Source organism: Panulirus ornatus, chromosome 16 (assembly GCF_036320965.1).
Source record: "Panulirus ornatus isolate Po-2019 chromosome 16, ASM3632096v1, whole genome shotgun sequence".
NCBI lineage: Eukaryota > Metazoa > Arthropoda > Malacostraca > Decapoda > Palinuridae > Panulirus > Panulirus ornatus.
This window is the reverse complement of record NC_092239.1, coordinates 1,029,294-1,049,457: the sequence shown is the minus strand read 5'-3', so window position 1 is coordinate 1,049,457 and position 20,164 is coordinate 1,029,294.

Here is a 20,164-nt window from a genome sequence, read left to right as displayed (position 1 = left end):
TGTATATATGTATATGTCTGTGTGTGTATATATATGTATACATTGAGATGTATAGGCATGTATATTTGCGTGTGTGGACGAGTATGTATATACATGTGTATGTGGGTGGGTTGGGCCATTCTTTCGTGTGTTTCCTTGCGCTACCTCGCTAACGCGGGAGCCGGCGACAAAGCAAAATAAATAAATAATAAATATATATATATACATATATATATATATATATATATATATATATATATATATATATATATATATATATATATATATATATATATATATATATATATATTCATTGATACATGAATAAGTTGGGGATTAATTACAGTCAAAGACAAAATCTAAGTAGTATCTTCCACAGTAATTCATAAACGTTTTAAACGAGTTGCCTCTGTGATTACTGTGAGATAAACGTTTAGTAGATTGTGTATGATCAAGTCTCCAGACTTGGTTATATTCCCCACTTGGATCATGCTGTTGGTCCTCGCAAGTGGCTGCGGTCAGTTAGTGATGTGTAGCATCTCCATGGTACACTCCATTGACTTGTCTCCTACGTTAACCTAATAGCTATCATTTCAAACCTCTATGTCCCTATACGTTACTGATCTATTTACGTAAATGCTCCCATTAATGTGACTTTATAGCCACAAAATGATCTGACTACCTCCTTAATGATATTCAGCTCTTTTCAGTGAGATATGTAAATACTGTCATATATATATATATATATATATATATATATATATATATATATATATATATATATATATATATATATATATATATATATATATATATATATATACACATATATATATATATATATATATATATATATATATATATATATATATATATATATATATATATATATATATATATATATATATATATATATATATATATATATATATATATATATATATATATATATATATATATATATATGTATATATATTGCGAGGATGAGGAACTTTTCCTTTTATACAAATATTCCCATATCTACATTTCCTTCGGATAGCGTCCATATCCATAACCATAACTGTCTATTTCCAAGATATGTTTCTGTAAATCTGCAGCCATCACATTCCCCGTTTCTTGAAAAAAGATCTGTCTTACATCATATTCGTCCATCAACAAATTTGCATCAGGTTTAACACATCATTCATTTCCTTTATCTCACATAGTCCAAGGTGCTTCACCCATCGTCCTCTCTGACTAATCCAATAATCATTCTTCTCTCGCAGACAGCCATTACCCTCATGTGATCTTTACAGATCAACCTTCTCCTCATCATCCCCTTACACACCAGCCCTGTGCTCACCCCCTCCCCCTCACAGATCAGCCGTATCCTCACCACCTCTCACAGACCAACTCTATCCTCACCTCCCCGACGGACCACCCCTATCCTCACCTTCCCTCACAAACCAATCTCATCCTCATCTCCCCTCGTAGACTAGTCCCATCGTCATCTCTCCTCACATACCAGTCGTGCGGCATATCCTCAGTAACCACAGTTCTCCGTCATTATATTTAGTATTCAATTACTCTGCAGCAATTTCCTTCGTATATACCCACCCCATGGGCAAGCTGTGCACCCTCGGTCTGTTATCTTGCCCTAGCAGACACAACAGGGATTCTACCGTTGTAATCTTTCCCCGTTGCGCTCCGCTCATCCGTTGAGGTCTACACAGCGAGGAAGCGATTGTGAGACTGACTCATAACGGACCAGAGAAAACGAATGTTTTGCAAGTTCGTTTACTGTGAGTATTACGAGACCAAACCTAATGAATAGAATATATATATATATATATATATATATATATATATATATATATATATATATATATATATATATATATATATATATATATATATATATATATATATATATATATATATATATATATATATATATATATATATATATATATATATATACATATCCGCTCACATCCATTTTTCTAATTGTCATATGTAATGTATAGAAACCACAGCTCCCTTTCCACATCCAGGCCCCTCCGACCTTCCCATTGTTTGCCCCAGACGCTTTACATGCTATGGTTCAGTCCTCTGACGGTACGAGAGATCATAATTATCAACATTATGGGATCAGAAACAGACAAGAGACGATTTCACGGAAAGGGATGAAAAAGAAGCAAATGGAGATATCATGTTAATGTGCTGAGAAGATTGAAGAAGCTCGTGGCATGCGAGGCTGAGGCTATGCTTAACCACCTGACTAACTTGAGGTGGAGTACCTTGTGCTGCCGACACCAGTCTTGTGGCGGTGTGCTGGCTAGACCTGAACACTACTTCACTACCAACTTGTGTACAGTTTGAGACAAGGGAACGACCTAAGGCGATCTGTCTCAGTTAACTATCAGTTTGCAAGTACTCATGAAATGATGCTCTTGATTAGTACAATAAGCCATAGTAGATTACATAACACTAATGCTCATAAAGCTAATGTAACAAGTACATGATTAATATTCGTTATCATACTTATTACAAGATATTGAGATTTGTCAACGCAATTAAGCTAAATTCTAACGAGCCATCAAGATCGTACATCCTGCATGTTAATATGTAAATGTTACACGTGTACACAATCACGACCTCTGCCTCTTTCACTGACATGTAACTTCATAATTAAATCAGATATCCAGCGATCTTACTAAAGCCTTACACTAATCATTGTGAAATTGACCTTTATGATTTAATGAATAGAATTCATGAGTGAAAAAATGAATTATAACAAGAAATAAGCAGGGATCTTGGATTGGCAGTTTGGAGTGTAAGCCTGCCAGACTGTAGGGTCACTGAAGGCCGTTAATGTCCAGCTAGATCCACCAACTGAAGACTAACTCTTTCTTCTCATGTTCAGGATAATTCTAAGACCACAAACACTCTTGCGATGTATGCGATCTTTGAGTATTTATATATATATATATATATATATATATATATATGTATATATATATATATATATATATATATATATATATATATATATATATATATATATATATATATATATATATATATATATATATATATATACACTTATTCATTTATTTCAAGGAAAAGGAAAGCCAGCAATTGAGAAGTGTAAAAAGTCTCTTTTACATGCAGCTAAAATTCGGGGGAAAAAGCGTTCTTCTTTTTGCCTCAACTTTTTTTAAACTGTAGGTTTTCAGAGCAGTTACGAAGCCAATGTATTCTGTCTTATTTTTTAGATAGTCTATTTGTGCTCAGCTGTTACTGGGAGTCTCTTATTTTTGGTTTCGAATCCATAAATGTTAAGAGAATATGTCACAGGTCTATCGTTTCTCCTATCTGTACATATTCAAGAAAAATATTAACAGAATATGCATATCTCTCTCTCTCTCTCTCTCTCTCTCTCTCTCTCTCTCTCTCTCTCTCTCTCTCTCTCTCTCTCTCTCTCTCTCTCTCTATATATATATATATATATATATATGTATATAGTCAGTCTTTTGATAGCCTAGTTGGCTACATCCTAAACAAAAGGAAGGGAAACTGCAGGGGCAGCAAGAAATAAGAAAGCAAAGGAAAAAAATCAATTCAGATTATGGTTATGGAAATGGGCAACAAACTATTACCTTGTGACTTTTCCTTCGTAATATAAAAATGACATAAGTAACCCAGGAACAGTGAGTCTGAAGAGCCTTGTTAACGAATGTTTGGCTCAGTTCTGTACTATGACCCGGATCATCTTGTCTGTGGTTCCAGGCGGAACCTGTCGGGTACTTCTGACCAAGGAAGGTACCGGAGGTGGTACTTGCAGGGGAGGAAGGTATCGGTACCAGTACCTCTGAGGACAACGTCAACAGCAGTAACGGCAGTAGTTACAGACGCGCGTAGGAATGTTGTGTCTTCATACAAGTACACAGTAAGATAGAGCAATTGTACCCCTACCTATGAAGTATACATGACTGTATTCCCATATATCCACCATCCTAGTGGAGAGAAACAGGTGTTGGGACGAAGGTGAGGACCACCTTAATGGTTGTGACAGTGACCTGGTTCTCTCCAGTAACCATAAAGATAGACCCAGCCATCACAGCGATATATAATACTAGGTAAATGAAATCTACTTCACGAATTATTTGTTATCAAAACGAATTTAACGAATTGTTTAAAGCTCTCACAATATATGTTAATTTCTTTGTAAGTTCGCTCGTGCATAACGTTCTCTTTACTGACTATTTCTGTGTGGAATTTCATCAAAACAAAATGAAATATACGTGTTGTCAGTGTTGTCAGTTATGTGGACACAGTGTAATTACATTCATCTTGAATTAGCAATGAATATGATTATTCATTGTACATAACGTTTAATGACTGTTTACTGTGCACTAAATCGTGGCTATAATTATTTTATAGTACCTCATTACAGTTATATTCTGAGGCAATATAAAAACAATGGATGTGAGGAGTTCAAGATATCAGAAATAAGCCATCTGCACACGCACAAACCCACATGCTCACCATTTCCTGAGTTAACGAGGTAGCGACAGAAACAAACGACTGAGCCTTATAGAGAAAATTCCTCACGTGGTTCCTTGCTCTATTCCTTCTTTTGGAAAGCAATACAACTGGTACTTTCCGTTTTTTTTTTCTTTTTTCAAATCAGAGCAGATGGTGACACTACCACATCTATAGTGAACTATGTGCCTGCCTGGTGATCATGAAATACATGAGCAGTAGCGATGGTCGACCTAGTATTGAGAGATAATCAGAAGTGGTAGCAATAGGACACATGCAGAATTGGGTGTAAGTCTCAGGAAAACAAGAAGATAGATAAACATGAGCAACATTAGATGGAGAGGAGAATGAAAATGTGTTATCATTCAAGAACTGTATGTACATTAAGAACTCTGAAAACATTCATAGTTCACTGTAGACGTAGCTACACACTACTTTGGTGTTGTTCTGCTTATAGATGAACAATAAGACTGGACCAGAGCGTCCTGGAAAATATTCGTTATAGCGTGCGTGGCGAGCGTAAGGAGTGAGAGAGAAGATGTGAAAGGGACGCCTTTAGCAGTCCTCTACAGGAGTTATACATGATGTGCGGACGGTGGCGAGAACTGCAGGGTAAACTGGAAGTATCATCTATGTTAGAGGTAGTGAGGACGCGTCGAGAAGCTATTGGATGAAATTCTTACTATAGAAAACTGTTTCAGGATATCATGGAAAAAGGAAACGTTGAATGTTTACAGTTTATAAAACCTGAGCAGTAATCACATTCAAACAAAATATTTCCTAGAGTTACTGCGGCAAGAAACGAATTTGAAAACGAAGTCGTATAAGAGGGTAGGAGGAGAGGAGCAGGATCCTGTTGTAAGAGTATGCGATGCCTGCAGGCTTCTGGCAATGGGGCTCTGTTGCCATGACTGTTTGCGAGCACTATGAAGAAGGAAATACTCCAGCGACACAGGAGAAAGAAACTGGGTATAGGAAACGGAAAAGAATGCTCTAGGACTCGTCCCTCGGGCTAATGGTACAATCAACCTGGATATGAAAGGAGGTGGCACATTACTTAACAGTACAGTGTTCCCCGTATAAAGAGAAGATACCTTTGTTCATATTTCAAAGTTCACTGGTAACTGTTAGTACCGGTGGCACAACTGTTCTCTGACTGGTAGTGACCAAGGAACTTGTGAAATGTTTGATTGCCGTGTGTGTGAGGGTACGCTGGCCACGATCTAAGGTGCTAACTAGCCAACCATCCTTTTTGGTCGTTGTCTCCATGACGACGTAACCGTAACATAATTGTTTTATCATTTCGGATTCCAGATTTTGCTTAAGATGAAATAGATATATCAGTGTCTAGGAAAGAATAGATTTGCCGATCTGTGGAAAACTAAGCTGCTGCACAGCATATGATAACCTGGTATGTACAGAGAAGCAATGAAGAAAACGATCATCAAGGCCAGAAACTCCTCCCCGCGAAGCCTACCAGCAGAACTAAGAGAAGCAGTCCAGGAACCAAGGTGCACAGAGCCACCAGAAGGTACGGTGAGAAGCAGAGTATAAGACCATAACACAGACTGATTAACCAAGTATATATAAGTATATAACCAATTATCCAAGTGTACAGCATATGCATATATAATGACATCGTATATTGTACACTCAACATGCAAGAACTATAGACATTTCGTAAATTTCCGGCCATTAGTGATTATCATTCTTTGTACGATAGTTTTCGAGTAACAGTCTATGTCCCCTTCGCTCGCTCTCGATCAGTCCTCGAGTACACTTTCAGTTCAGGATGTGGGACACATTAGAAATCATAAAGGATTGCAAGGTTCAGTGATCTCCCATCGGTCGCTAGCTGCAGACACTAGACGGGAAAGAAAGAAAGAAAAAAGAAAGCTTTGACCTTTGGTTTTCACTTGTATATGTAGAGCGCACCCTGTGGGACCTCGTCCCAACCGCACGATTGGCATACTAGTTCAATGAGACTGTCGAACCCCGCAGCTGAAAATGCAGGTGTGTGAATCTCTCAAGCTGCCAGCAGATGCAAGTATTGGCCCAATAATTCATCCGTGTCTAGAGAATATTTTCCCGTGTATTTATGACAACAGGTCGTCGTAAATCAAACTGAACTGTTGAGTTGGCAGAAAGAGAGAATTTTTTCTTTCAGGATATGAATTCCTTAAAATTTCTCCCTCCATTGTTCTGGCATTTAAAGGTTTGCTGCATCGATATAGCATTTGTTTTAGCACTTCGTGATACAAACTTATTCTGTTCATTTTGTCATATAAACATCCATTTGTTTACACATATCAACTGCATCTTCTCCTTTTTCCTTGAGAAGCAAAGCACAAAATGTACCTGTATTTCTCTAGCTGGTAATCATATTGTGCGCCCCAGTAGACATGGCAACACTGAACTTAATTTGGCTTGCAAACACAGTGAATTGCCCTGAACTGTAATCTTGTTCAGGCAGTCTTACGCGCTTTGTTATGTTACTTGAGTAACATGCTCAAGAATTTCCTTACTCGAATCTGTGTTGCTCTGTTGAATACAATCCACTGGATTTGTGTGGTGGGCCAAGTTTCTGAAGTTTTTGGTGTGTGTGTGTGTGTGTGTGTGTGTGTGTGTATAGGATTGTATATTTTTTGTCGTAGGTCGAACGAGAGCGTAAGTTCGTTTTAACGTTAGACCTGTGTTGACCTTGTACATAGTTTAATGAGGTTTTGTTATTGACTGCGTGTTGAGTGGTGTGTTTCTGTCGTGGACGCGTTTGTGCGTGGTATAACGTATTTGAGAGATCGGTTGTGGGTTAGTCATGATGTGGTATGTGATCTTGCAAGGTGATTTGTGTGGTGGTGGGATGAGTTGTGCTTCTCTGTTGTGACTGTGGAGTATTGCATGCTTGTGACTGTGTGGAGTATTGCATGCTTGTGACTGTGTGGAGTATTGCATGCTTGTGACTGTGTGGAGTATTGCATGCTTGTGAGCATTCATAGCTTTAGTGTTTCCATGCTGTCCGGAAGAACGGAAGGCAAAAGCTTTTAAGCATCAAAAAACCTCAACTTAATTCCTCGCATCAATAAATAGTAATGTCAGTGACACCGTGAACGTATTCCTGATGCTCTATTCCAGAGAGAAATGAGGTAATGATATTTAGATAAAGTCAGACTTTACCATCAAGAACTATCTGTCCAAAACATTGAGCAACTTCGTTGAAGCATTTATAAGATATTGATAACCTTTTGTTGACACAGTCACTCAAGTCATTATTATCATTAGTACGGCTGATGTAATCCTTCCTGTTCCTAAGGTTCTCGTTTGTCTTTTTTCTATGTCATTGTCTTCTGCACAATCTATTCTGAACTGAGTCCCCTGACCAAGAAGTTTATATATATATATATATATATATATATATATATATATATATATATATATATATATATATATATATAAAACTACCTCACTCGACCACCAAGTCAAATATACTTTTTCCTTTAGCGTCAAGAATATCCTACTATGCGTCTTGTGTTGCCACTACGCTAGACTGTTTCCATCTCTTCATGGGAAGACAGAGAGCCACGTCTGATGGCGGGATTTTCTCGCCATCAAAGCGGCCCAAATAAAGGGGAAATATCCTGGGCTGAAGTCAAGCAGTAGCTACCTCGTGGAAGGATGGGAATCCCTGGTCCCCACAGTGCTGGTTGATGGGCCTGAAGATACCGAGCCGTTGGACCATAAAGAGGAGTCCGTCTTTCTATCCCTTGCCTGAAATTGATGACAAAGTTTGTACCCAGCGATGGTGCAAGGCGGTGTATTCCAGCGATCGAGTTGGATGATAAGATGAAGAAAAAGAAAAAACTGAGGAACAAAGACAAGAAAATGAGAACGGAGAGGAAACAGATGATGAATACAAAGAAGGAAGGGACAACGAACAAATATATAACAAAATGCAAATCAATAACGCAGCAATAGTATCAGACCCGCCGAAGAAAAACGGCAAACAAAGACTTAAACAACAAAAGCTCAAGTAATGATAAGACCAACAATGAAAACAATTTTCTTCTCGTCTGAGCAAGTTCGGAAACATTTGGAATATGAATCGTCCCGTTTAATGACTCTCCATAATATGCCAAAACACTTCTCGTCGTATGGGCGCCATTTACTCTTTATACACAAGGATTATGACTGGTGGAATCCTATCATACACATTTATCAGAATGAAAAGCATTTCCATGTTCACTAGGAACGGCTACATTAGTGTAAATGTCTCTTACTTTAGCAAAATATATATAGCTGAGGTTTTGTCTAAGCTGAGAAATTGTATATTAGATTCCATCTGCATAAATAGGAATGAAATTAGAGAGACTATATCTAGATGCGAGGCTGGCCAAACTACACTCTGCAATTCGCACAACTTTCCAATATTCTGTTGGTTACCGGTATTTTGGAGTGATAGACATACTATGTTTTCGAAGCGATCATACAGTTTGTCACTGAGGAACGAAGCTAAACCCTTGAAATATATGTTAACATGAAATGAATCAATATATATATATATATATATATATATATATATATATATATATATATATATATATATATATATATATATATATATATATATATATATATATATATATTATCCCTGGGGATAGGGGATTAAGAATACTTCCCACGTATTCCCTGCGTGTCGTAGAAGGCGACTAAAAGGGGAGGGAGCGGGGGGCTGGAAATCCTCCCCTCTCGTTTTTTTTTTTTTTTTTTTAAATTTTCCAAAAGAAGGAACAGAGGGGGCCAGTTGAGGATATTCCAAAAAAGGCCCAGTCCTCTGTTCTTAGCGCTACCTCGCTAACGCGGGAAATGGCGAATAGTTTAAAAGAAAGAAAAAAGATATATATATATATCTTTTCTTTAAACTATTCGCCATTTCCCGCGTTAGCGAGGTAGCGTTAGGAACAGAGGACTGGGCCTTTTTTGGAATATCCTCACCTGGCCCCCTCTGTTCCTTCTTTTGGAAAATTTAAAAAAAAAAAAAAAAAAAAACGAGAGGGGAGGATTTCCAGCCCCCCGCTCCCTCCCCTTTTAGTCGCCTTCTACGGCACGCAGGGAATACGTGGGAAGTATTCTTAATCCCCTATATATATATATATATATATATATATATATATATATATATTGTATGTCGGAAACAGTTCTTCTCGTATACCTTTTCCTTGTACTTTGACTTTGATCTTTTAGCATCAGAAAAGAATGGTTCAGCTGAGGTAAGTAAAACTCACTCCTCGTAAAATCTTTGAATTCATTATCATCTTCTATTACTGACTTGTATCATCAAAAAATACTATAATAGACAACCGCCCGGCCATATAGCCAGGACAGACAGATAGCAGGTCAGACAGCCAGGACAGACAGATAGCAGGTCAGACAGCCAGGACAGACAGATAGCAGGTCAGACAGCCAGGACAGACAGATAGCAGGTCAGACAGCCAGGACAGACAGATAGCAGGTCAGACAGCTAGGATAGACAGATAGCAGGTCAGACAGCCAGGACAGACAGATAGCAGGTCAGACAGCCAGGACAGACAGATAGCAGGTCAGACAGCCAGGACAGACAGATAGCAGGTCAGACAGCTAGGACAGACAGATAGCAGGTCAGACAGCCAGGACAGACAGATAGCAGGTCAAAGCAAGGTAGATAGATAGCTGCTCAGAGCCAGATATGTGTCCGGTCACATAGCCAGCTAAGAGGGAACTAGTGAGCTTAGCTTGTGTAGCAAGTTCAGCAAGGTGTATCGCCACACACACACGTCTATGATCCTGGTATACTAACCATATCTCCAGGAATTCTCCTCGCCACTGTGCCTGGAAGAGCACTTCTCGTACAACACACATCTGTGGAGTTCACTGGAGAATTTGGGTCGGACAGATTAAACCTACAAGACTACCGTTGCTGTGAGTGTACCTGTGTCGGTTTACATTACTGCGCGAACCTCGATGTTCTCCACGCCAATTAGTTTGCATAATTACCCGTAGAGGAGGACTAGCGACATACACACACGTGTAATTGATCCCTTTGGAACGCTCAAATACTCTCATAAGTAACGTGCAACAAGGATAACGGAGCAGTGACTGGCGGGGGATAGTGGTGGTGGTGAAGGAGCGGTGTTGTGTTGATGGTGGTGACGGTGGAGGGTGGTGGTGTATTGGTGATGGTGAACTGGTGGTAGTTTACTGGTGGTGAGGTGTTGGTGATGGTGGTGATGATGGAGATGATGATGTTGTTGATGATGGTGGTGGTAGTGATGATAGTGATGGTGGTGATGGTGGTGACGATGGTGCTGATGGTGTAGATTGTTGTGGTGGTGTGGCATATCTGTTCTACTTGACTGGGAAGAGAATACAGTAAGAAAAAGAAAATGTAAGTATATCAGTCAATATAGATACCTGTCTCCACACACACACACACACACACACACACACACACACACACACACACACACACACACACAGCCGCGTGGGTTAGAATGAATCATGTACTTCGAGGATAACTTTACGCTGCACGTTAAGGCATCATCCTAAATTAAGTGACTCTTATTTCCTGAAATTTTGATCTATATTGAAACCATTCATGTTGTGGTGAGTCTCCTCAAACTGGTGTCTCAAGAAAGGTACTTTGGCTTATCAGAACTGGTGTCAAGTCTCTTTTACTCAGAGAAAATATCTGTACGAGTTAATACTTGAACTGAATGGCGAAAATTAAGGTTTTTCTAACTCATATTTGGACTTTAGTCAAGGTGGCTGGGATCAATGTAAACTTAGATATGGTGTTCCCGCTGCTCAATTTGCTACTAGTGAACTGAATTCAAAGCTAAGGTCGCCAGCCTTATAGAATGTTTGGTAGTATGTGTTACAAGTATTTCACTTCGATCAACAGTAAAACATCGCGTCATAGAGGGTGGCCAATGTATGCGACTCACATCATTATCATCATTATTATTCATCTTGAAATATTCTTAACCAGAATTCATTGGTGGTGCTCAGTACTTGCTCTAAAAGGGTGTCTCATGATAATAGCATTAACCAAACTGCTCAGGAAATATACCATTCTTATGGAATTCTCGCTCCTGCTGCCTCCTTGAATGAGCGAGGTGAGCCATCTTGGAGAGGTCTGTTTGTGAGATGTTATCAAGCTCCTGACCTGACGATCCGTCGTTGTGTCAAGGATGAGAGATAACGGTGGCGTTTATGGTATAAACTCCCTCTGAGCTATTAGTCGGGCTGTGGTAATTGCTCACCCAGGGTACCAGCAACGTTTGCACAATGATCGTTAAATACAGTGGCAATTACAGTGGGATCATAAATATTCCCATCTCGAAGTAAACAGTGCGGGTTTTATATATCTTATACATATATTCTTTTTTTCCTTTTCATTACAATAGACAGCCATTATCTATTTGGTAAGTTTTAAGGACCCGCCTTGATGAGCCCTGGGAACCTGTCTGGTAGGAACCCTGTGACAACGAGATGAGCCTTGTGCAGGCGTCGTCACGTGAATACCAGACTGATGCTCAGGTTGCCCCAGTTGTTCCCTTAACTCAGACCGCTTTACACCTAAGGAGTCTCTCTCTCTCTCTCTCTCTCTCTCTCTCTCTCTCTCTCTCTCTCTCTCTCTCTCTCTCTCTCTCTCTCTCTCTCTCTCTCTCCGTCATCCTAGCCTAATATCTTCACCCGCTCAACATACGCTACTCTCACAAATCTCGACCCATTCTCCTTATCCAATCTTGCTCCAGTCCTTCATCCAGCTAGTCACCTTCACTCCTAGCCTAATCTCTCACCCTGTCCCTTCCCGCCACACACACACACACACACACACACACACACACACACACACACACACACACACACACACACACACACACACACATTCCCCCCTCCCCCTAGGCTGTCATACACTAAGAATCAGTGTCATTAAGTGTAGTAATCTCGGGACCTGGGGACAAGGAGGTCATTAAAGACAGAGGCTGAAAAAGGTTTTTAATCTGCTGCGTTAAGCTGCTGCCGTCGGCCAGTAACTTTCTTCGTGGGTGGAAACGCCACATTTCTCAGACGTAATGGCAGCCCGAGCGTTTACAACGTTCTAGGCCGCGTCGGTCGTATATAAAAATGCTGATGGAATGCTGGGAATTAAGGGAATTTATGGGTGGCTTTTTTCAAAGGCTGATGGCAAGAAGGCAATTCTTACAGATGTACGTCTCCGGTGTTTACCTTCAGGCGTCAACCTCAACCCGGGGGTGGCTGACCCTGGGTGGCCGCCGACCCCGCCCTCACCCCGTCTCATTTTTGATTTTCCAAAAGAAGGAAAAGAGAAGGGGGCAAGTGAGGCTATTCCCTCAAAGGCTCCGTCCTCTGTTCTTGGCGCTACCTCGCTACTGTGGGGAATGGCGAATGGTTTAAAAAAAGAAACATATATATATATATATATATATATATATATATACATATATATATATATATATATATATATATATATATATATATATATATATATATATATATATATATATATATATATATATATATATATATATATATATGCGCAACATTTTACACTAACTCTAAAAGTAATTAAAGTTGAGATAGAACAGTAAGAAGGTTCTCTCTCTACCCTCCACCTCCCCTGGTAACAACAGATGGCAAGATAAAGAACAGAAGAACAACCAGGCATTTCTGAAGTCAAGCAAGCACAGAAGTTTACCGGAAAGAGCGAAATGGAATGCTTAGCTATACTGTCTCAGTGAACCGTACTACACCATGCAATACTGCACTACACTGTGGTAATGGGTTCAGTTCGTTAGATCAAATATCTAACGAACCGATTTCGTAAGTCTTTGCATTAACAACGTTGGACGGTAACTTGATCCATTGCTCAAGAAATGTATCTTTGAAGAACGTTTTCCCACGTTAGTGTTGCATCTTTAAGGTTTGTTTCATACCATTTGTCTTAGTTATTGCATTACATTGTATTTCTAAAAGATGTTCGCGATGTATGCTGTCAGATTCATTGAGAATATAAGTCTTGTGTTAAGTCACGACAAAAACTACGCTTTCTGAGAAAATTTGATATTCAACCTTCCTCTGTCTTTATACAGCAGGTTTCTTAGTTCTGGAAATATTGTGTACTCCTCTGTACATGTTCAAGTGTTCCTTTCTTCCTTTATTGCGTTCGGGGCTAGAACTGGGGTGCATATCTAAGCTGTCATCTTTATGAAGCATTTGTGAGAGTCAGGATTGTTTCTGGTGTTTTGAGGTCGATGGTAATCACTCTAAATCTTAGCATTCGGTTAGATTTATTGCTTTCCTTTATAAACGTATTAGTGCAATTGAGACTCTTGCTGATAACAACTCCAAATCGTTCTCTTTACTTTAGATTGCAGATTTCCTGGCATTTTGTAATCATGTATAATATTCTTAGCTTCAAAGTACATAGCCTTACATTTGTCTAACCATTCTGCTAATTTGTCAAAATCACGTTGAATTGATTAGGAGAGAGAGAGAGAGAGAGAGAGAGAGAGAGAGAGAGAGAGAGAGAGAGAGAGAGAGAGAGAGAGAGAGAGAGAGAGAGAGAGAGAGAGAGAGAGAGAGAGAGAGAGAGAGAGAGAGAGAGAGAGAGAGAGAGAGAGAGACTGGGGTAGGCAGCACGATGGTTAAAGAAAACACTAGAATGAAAATAAGGACAAATGAATGAATAAAGAATTCTTACTGAGGTAAAAAGACAATAAACAAGCTAACAAAAAGAAACTAAGACTAGAAAGGCTGAGAGGACGACTGAAATGGACAGATAGTGAGAGAGAGCGAGAACCCAGGCAAGGACATTACAGTCCTCGAGGGGGCTGTTCCTCCGTTTTCCAATACTCCTCTTGGATTTATAGATATCAAGAGCATGTACCTCTTGGACTGGGGAAGACCCTGTCCTGCCTGCCTGCACGTTGCGCTCTGAAGGACTCCTCACTTATCCTTCGCTGTCCTTGAAACATCCTCACATCAGACTCTAAACGTCTTTGTATATTTAGGATCATATCTACCTCGGTGGTCCTGGATATGTGCACGGCAAAAATAGAATGAATATTGTCTGTTTCAGTTGGTGCCACGGAACGATAAATTGGATGTGTTTTAATGAATTTCTTGCTATTTATTGCTGAGGGTAATTCAATAACGCCCTTGTAGATCACTCTCCCACGAGATAGGGTTGGGTCGGGTGGAAATTGGTAGGGAAGCAAGAAGACCTGCCACCATTGATATATCTGAGGGTACAACATTGCCTGTGTCTCCCTGGCTGAGGCAAGGTATTACGGCCCCGAACTGTTGTCAGACTGTAGGACGAACAACGATTGGTCTGACTTTCTCTTATTTCTATTGATATGCCTATGTTAATTATGAAATGGTGTGTGTGTGTGTGTGTGTGTGTGTGTGTGTGTGTGTGTTTTTACTGGGACCTGGTAATCTCTAACCTTTTGTACAAGTGGAACCTGGTAACCTGCCATACAGTAGGTACCTGGTGCCTCCCGCCTCCCACACAACAGGTACCAAGCCTTATCTTTATGACCCCTGGATGGTTAACACTAGACTCCTGTGGTCTAAGATTCAAGATGATGTTGGAGAGTGACGTCTTCAGACAGACAATATCCATGGATAGCAGAGGAGGACTTACTGCTGGGTGGTTGGGAGACGTCTTCATGTTCAAAGATAATAGAAATCGTTGTTGTAAATGTTTCCTTTTATTGCAATAGTGAATAGTGAAACCAGTGGAGATAAATGTACTTTCTGTGTCTTGGCTTAAAAGGGAATTTGAATGATACCGTCAATCATCTATTTCTTTCTGTCAAAACTGAATAAAGACTTCAAGCTGTAAAAGATAAGTGATCGAGAGAGTACCATATAATCTGCATAGTTACCTGTGCCCTATGAAATATAGATGTTTGAATTACATGAGGTATAGAATGTTGTTTACATGTCTGCGAGATATATGTATAACATAAACAAACTAATGTTAGAGGAAACTCCTGTGTGATGCCTGTGTGATGACTACAGTGCTCAGGCACTGCTTCATCACCACCACAGGAATCATGATTGTCCTCCTCCTACAAAACTCCAGCTTCTAGTTTTAATAGGATCACCTTTGCCATATCCACAGTCAGTACATTTTTTTTTTGACGCACACGTGAGACACTGTGATACTCTCGGTATCTATGTCCACGTCCAGGAGAGAGAGAGAGAGAGAGAGAGAGAGAGAGAGAGAGAGAGAGAGAGAGAGAGAGAGAGAGAGAGAGAGAGAGAGAGAGAGAGAGAGAGAGAGAGAGAGAGAGAGAGAGAGAGAGAGAGAGAGAGAGAGAGAGAGAGAGAGAGAGAGAGAGACTTCCTCATGATATACATTTCCTCTTTGCACAGTATACTATACACAGTCTTAAGTTCATATATCTTATAATGCTGCCCCCACAAGACGAAGAGACAGATGGTGTGATGTATTGTGAGGCTGAGCCATCTGTCGCCGCCCGGCGCCCACCTGCCCCACACAGTCATTTACTAGACCAGCATCCAGACGTGTGTGTGTGTGTGTGTGTGTGTGTGTGTGTGTGTGTGTGTGTGTGTGTGTGTGTGTGTGTGTGTGTGTGTGTGTGTGTGTATGTGTGTGTGTGTGTCTGTGTGTGTATGTGTGTGTGTGTGTGTGTGTGTGTGTGTGTGTGTATGTGTGTGTGTGTGTGACCACAGTCAGTGTTTGAGGGACAGAGTGACACTTACTTACTAAACGCTTGGGACAGTTAAGTAACCCAGTGGGACAGAGGAAATCCCAGGAACGTGAGTGAGAACTCTCCCTGGAAGCCTCCTTTATGTCCTCCTTGAGGCCTTTATATCTCAGGATGGTGGTCAGCAACAACAGGACCCTTCAACCTCTTGAATAGGACGATACATTCCTTGAATACGACGGTACGACCCTCGGTATGACCCTTATGGATTATGTACAAGTCCACACGGTCATACCTAAGTATCGTTTCTAAGGGTCGTACGTCAATCCTAAGAGTTGCTCGGTCAAGGTCGAGGATTTAAAACATCATCCCTCCATCAGGACGACTTCCCTCAGCCATTTATCTTCCTGCTTCCTCACACTCATTATCCCTTAATATTTCTTGCGCTCCACCAACACGTTTTCCCTGAAGGCTCTCCTACAAAATGTTTTTCATGTTTTCCAATTCATCTCTGTCTCTCATTTTCCCACTTTCCTCGCCGGCTGGATCCCTTTTTCCTCTGTCTTACCGGCCAGCTAATAATACCGTGAGTCTGCTTTTCTAATATAACAAGAAGCGTCGAGAGAATTTTCGCAGGACAGGCAAAGCAGATACAACACATTTTTCTCCCTTCTGTACAACATACTATCATCTGCTTTCCACATCACACTGTCATTTGCTTTTCATAACACACTATCAGCTGTTCTTTATAACACCCTATCATCTTGTCTTCAAAACACGGTATTCTTAAAGCTATATAATATAATGAATATTGTGTGTTCTGGAGAGCACGCTCTTATTTACAATAAGCAACACACACGTATCATTCCTCTCAGGAATACTGTTCTGTGTTCTGCATAACACATTGTTCTCTGCTGTTTTCTGCACCATTTGTTCAGTATAATACACACACAGTATTGTCTGTTCCATACATCATATGAGCAATCCTCTGCAGATCACAAACAATATTCCCTGGAACAAGATGTTCATTCCTCTGCATGACGTAATGTTCTTGGGGAAAATATGATTGTTTCCTTTCTGAACTGTGGACTGTGGCAGTCATGGACTGTGGTTCTGAGCTGTGGACTGTGGCAGTCATGGACTGTGGTTCTGAACTGTGGACTGTGGCAGTCATGGACTGTGGTTCAGGGCCATTTGATCCACTTGAATTTGTTTAGGTTGAACTTCTACTTCTGATTTCCCAAGATAAGACGATATTAGACTTAAAACCTCTACTTCAGAACATGATCGATAGAAGGGTATACATCCATCACACCAAAATGAACTAAATAATACAAGTCTCTGGAGGACGATCATTACTCGTTTAGGACTTCTGAAACTGTGTTGCGGTCATCTGTAGCTTGTGCGGTGAAATGGGTTGTGACGCTTATAGTACGTGCAGGGAGGAAGATGTGCAGAGAAAACTGAGGACAGAACAAACAAAACGATGTTAACAGTAGACAAGAAAGACATCATTAAGTTGCGGCAAGTGTGTTCCATCCTTAACTCCATTTGTTGTCTTATTGTTTCTAATTTTCCTTATCATTTTCCGTATCGCAACACCTACGTAACTCTTGTTTCTTTTATGTTTCATATCCACCTTCAGGTGAGGTTCTCCGACTGGATCCATCCCATAATAGCGATTCTAGTCGTATCTGCCCTCATACCATCTTTTCTGTGGTCCACTCTGTGTCTCTTTCCTGCCTCTCGTCTAATAGGAAGTTCTTGCTTCACCATTTTCTCACAGCCTTTAGAAATTCTTCCTGGGAATGTTCCTAATTTCTTTAGTCTTCATAGACTCTCCCTCAGATTCTCTTTAGATTCCTATTTTTCACTGACTCCATATATGTGTCTTTTCTAATTCTTTTTAACTCCTTAAAATCCTTACTTTTTTATTATCTAATTTTCTTATCTGAAACATATTTCTTAATTCTCCTTCCCTGCCTTATATCTTCCCTACGTTCAATATCAATTTTCTTGGTAATTTCAGAGGTTGCTGCCCTCCCTTAGATCCTTATTCTTCGCCATGGAAGGGAAGATTGAATTTACGAGTGCACCTGAAGGGGGAAGCCAGCCACACACTGGGAAGGTGTGGAGTTGGAAAAGGAAGATCTTGAAAAGCGGCAAAATTGAAGAGGTTGGTAAGCGGGAACCTACAACAAACTTTACTTCAGTAACGGATCGTTTGATGATAATTGTTTAGTTTAACAATAATCGGGACCTTACAGATAAGAGTTAACAAGAATTTAGCAATATCTTGGTTGCTTAAGAGCAACGCTAAAGAATTTAACAAGAATCAGATTGCTCAAGAATACGGCCAAACACTCTTTAACAGTATTTAGGTTGTTTAGGAGTACGGCTAGAGAGAGTTGAACAAAAATTCTTTTCACTTCACAGTACAGTTGAATTGAGTATAAAAGGATTTAGATTTCTTTAGGATACGGATAAAGAAATAATTGTTATATTCTTTTGTTTAAGAGTGTACGTTAAAACACAATTTACCCGACTTGGAGTATTGAAGAGTAAGGTGTGGAAATTCCCTGAATTACAATGATTTTATCTGCCAGAACTGTGGACGTTAAGCATTTGCAATACCGAGTCCAGGTGGAGTATAATTCGGTTGAATGGAATTCAGAAAAATGAAAATTTGATTAAATCGAACCAACTACAGTCGAACAGGATGTTGTTCAACTGAGGCCTTCACTGAAATAGGCTACATGAATAAAGAGCGCGCGCGCACACACACACACACACACACACACACACACACTCACACACACACACACACACACACACACACACACACACACACACTCACACACACACACACACACACACACACACACACACACACACACGATTATAAATTCATATTCTACAAGCCTCCCACCAGGGCACAAAGGGACTGCTGGACTATCCTTATATCTTTTCACCAGACACACACCTCCTGCTGAGCAACTGTCTCTTCAAGACGAGTAAGGCGACCATCATCCCTATAAAACACGTCAGGCTCCTCACACCTTAATTACCAACTAATGAAGTGGTTTATCTCATTACATGCACCAGGATGCCCGGGCCGGGCAGAGGCCAGGGCTGCTGAGCGTTCACTGAGGGAGATTGTCGAATAAATTCGCTGTCGAGCAGTTTAAGGGTGAACGTCCGGAGGTGACGACCTTAAGCCCCCCTCAGGAAGGGGGAGGGAGGTAAGAAGAAGGAAGAAGAGATAGGAAAGAGGAAGAATAGAGGAGTGTGAGAGGGAGGGAGCGAGGGCGAATAGCGAGAAGGGCAAGGTAAGGCAGAGGGGAAGTAAAGGAGTGGAAAGAATATTTAAAGATGATTGACGAAAGAAAAGGAAGGGAAGTGTGTTGGAGTGTGTGACGAGTGGGAGGCGGAGAGAGAGAGAGAGAGAGAGAGAGAGAGAGAGAGAGAGAGAGAGAGAGAGAGAGAGAGAGAGAGAGAGAGAGAGAGAGAGAGAGAGAGAGAGAGATTATGATAGCTTTGAGTAAGAGTGCAAAGCGACCCTCCACGCCATTGTTAATATGTTCAACACGAGGCGCCCTTGTGTTCACTGTGTGGGCATATTTCATCCCAGAATCTTTTAAACGTTGCCAAGAGGAGTTCGATCATAATTTGTGGAGGTTTCTAATTCATGACCGAAACAATTTTTAATGACGTGCATCAGCAAATGGTATGAAAATCAGAGATAATCTTCGGTGGAATGCCAGGAGAGGCCGACCTTTCTCTAACACTTCATTAATGCACAAAGCTTTTCATTCCTGTTCATATCGAATCAAGTTTGTTCATACGGTGAGAACATTGCATATCGATAAAAATAAGAGAAACTGGTAAAGCTATTCGAAACGAACCTGCAAATTCGG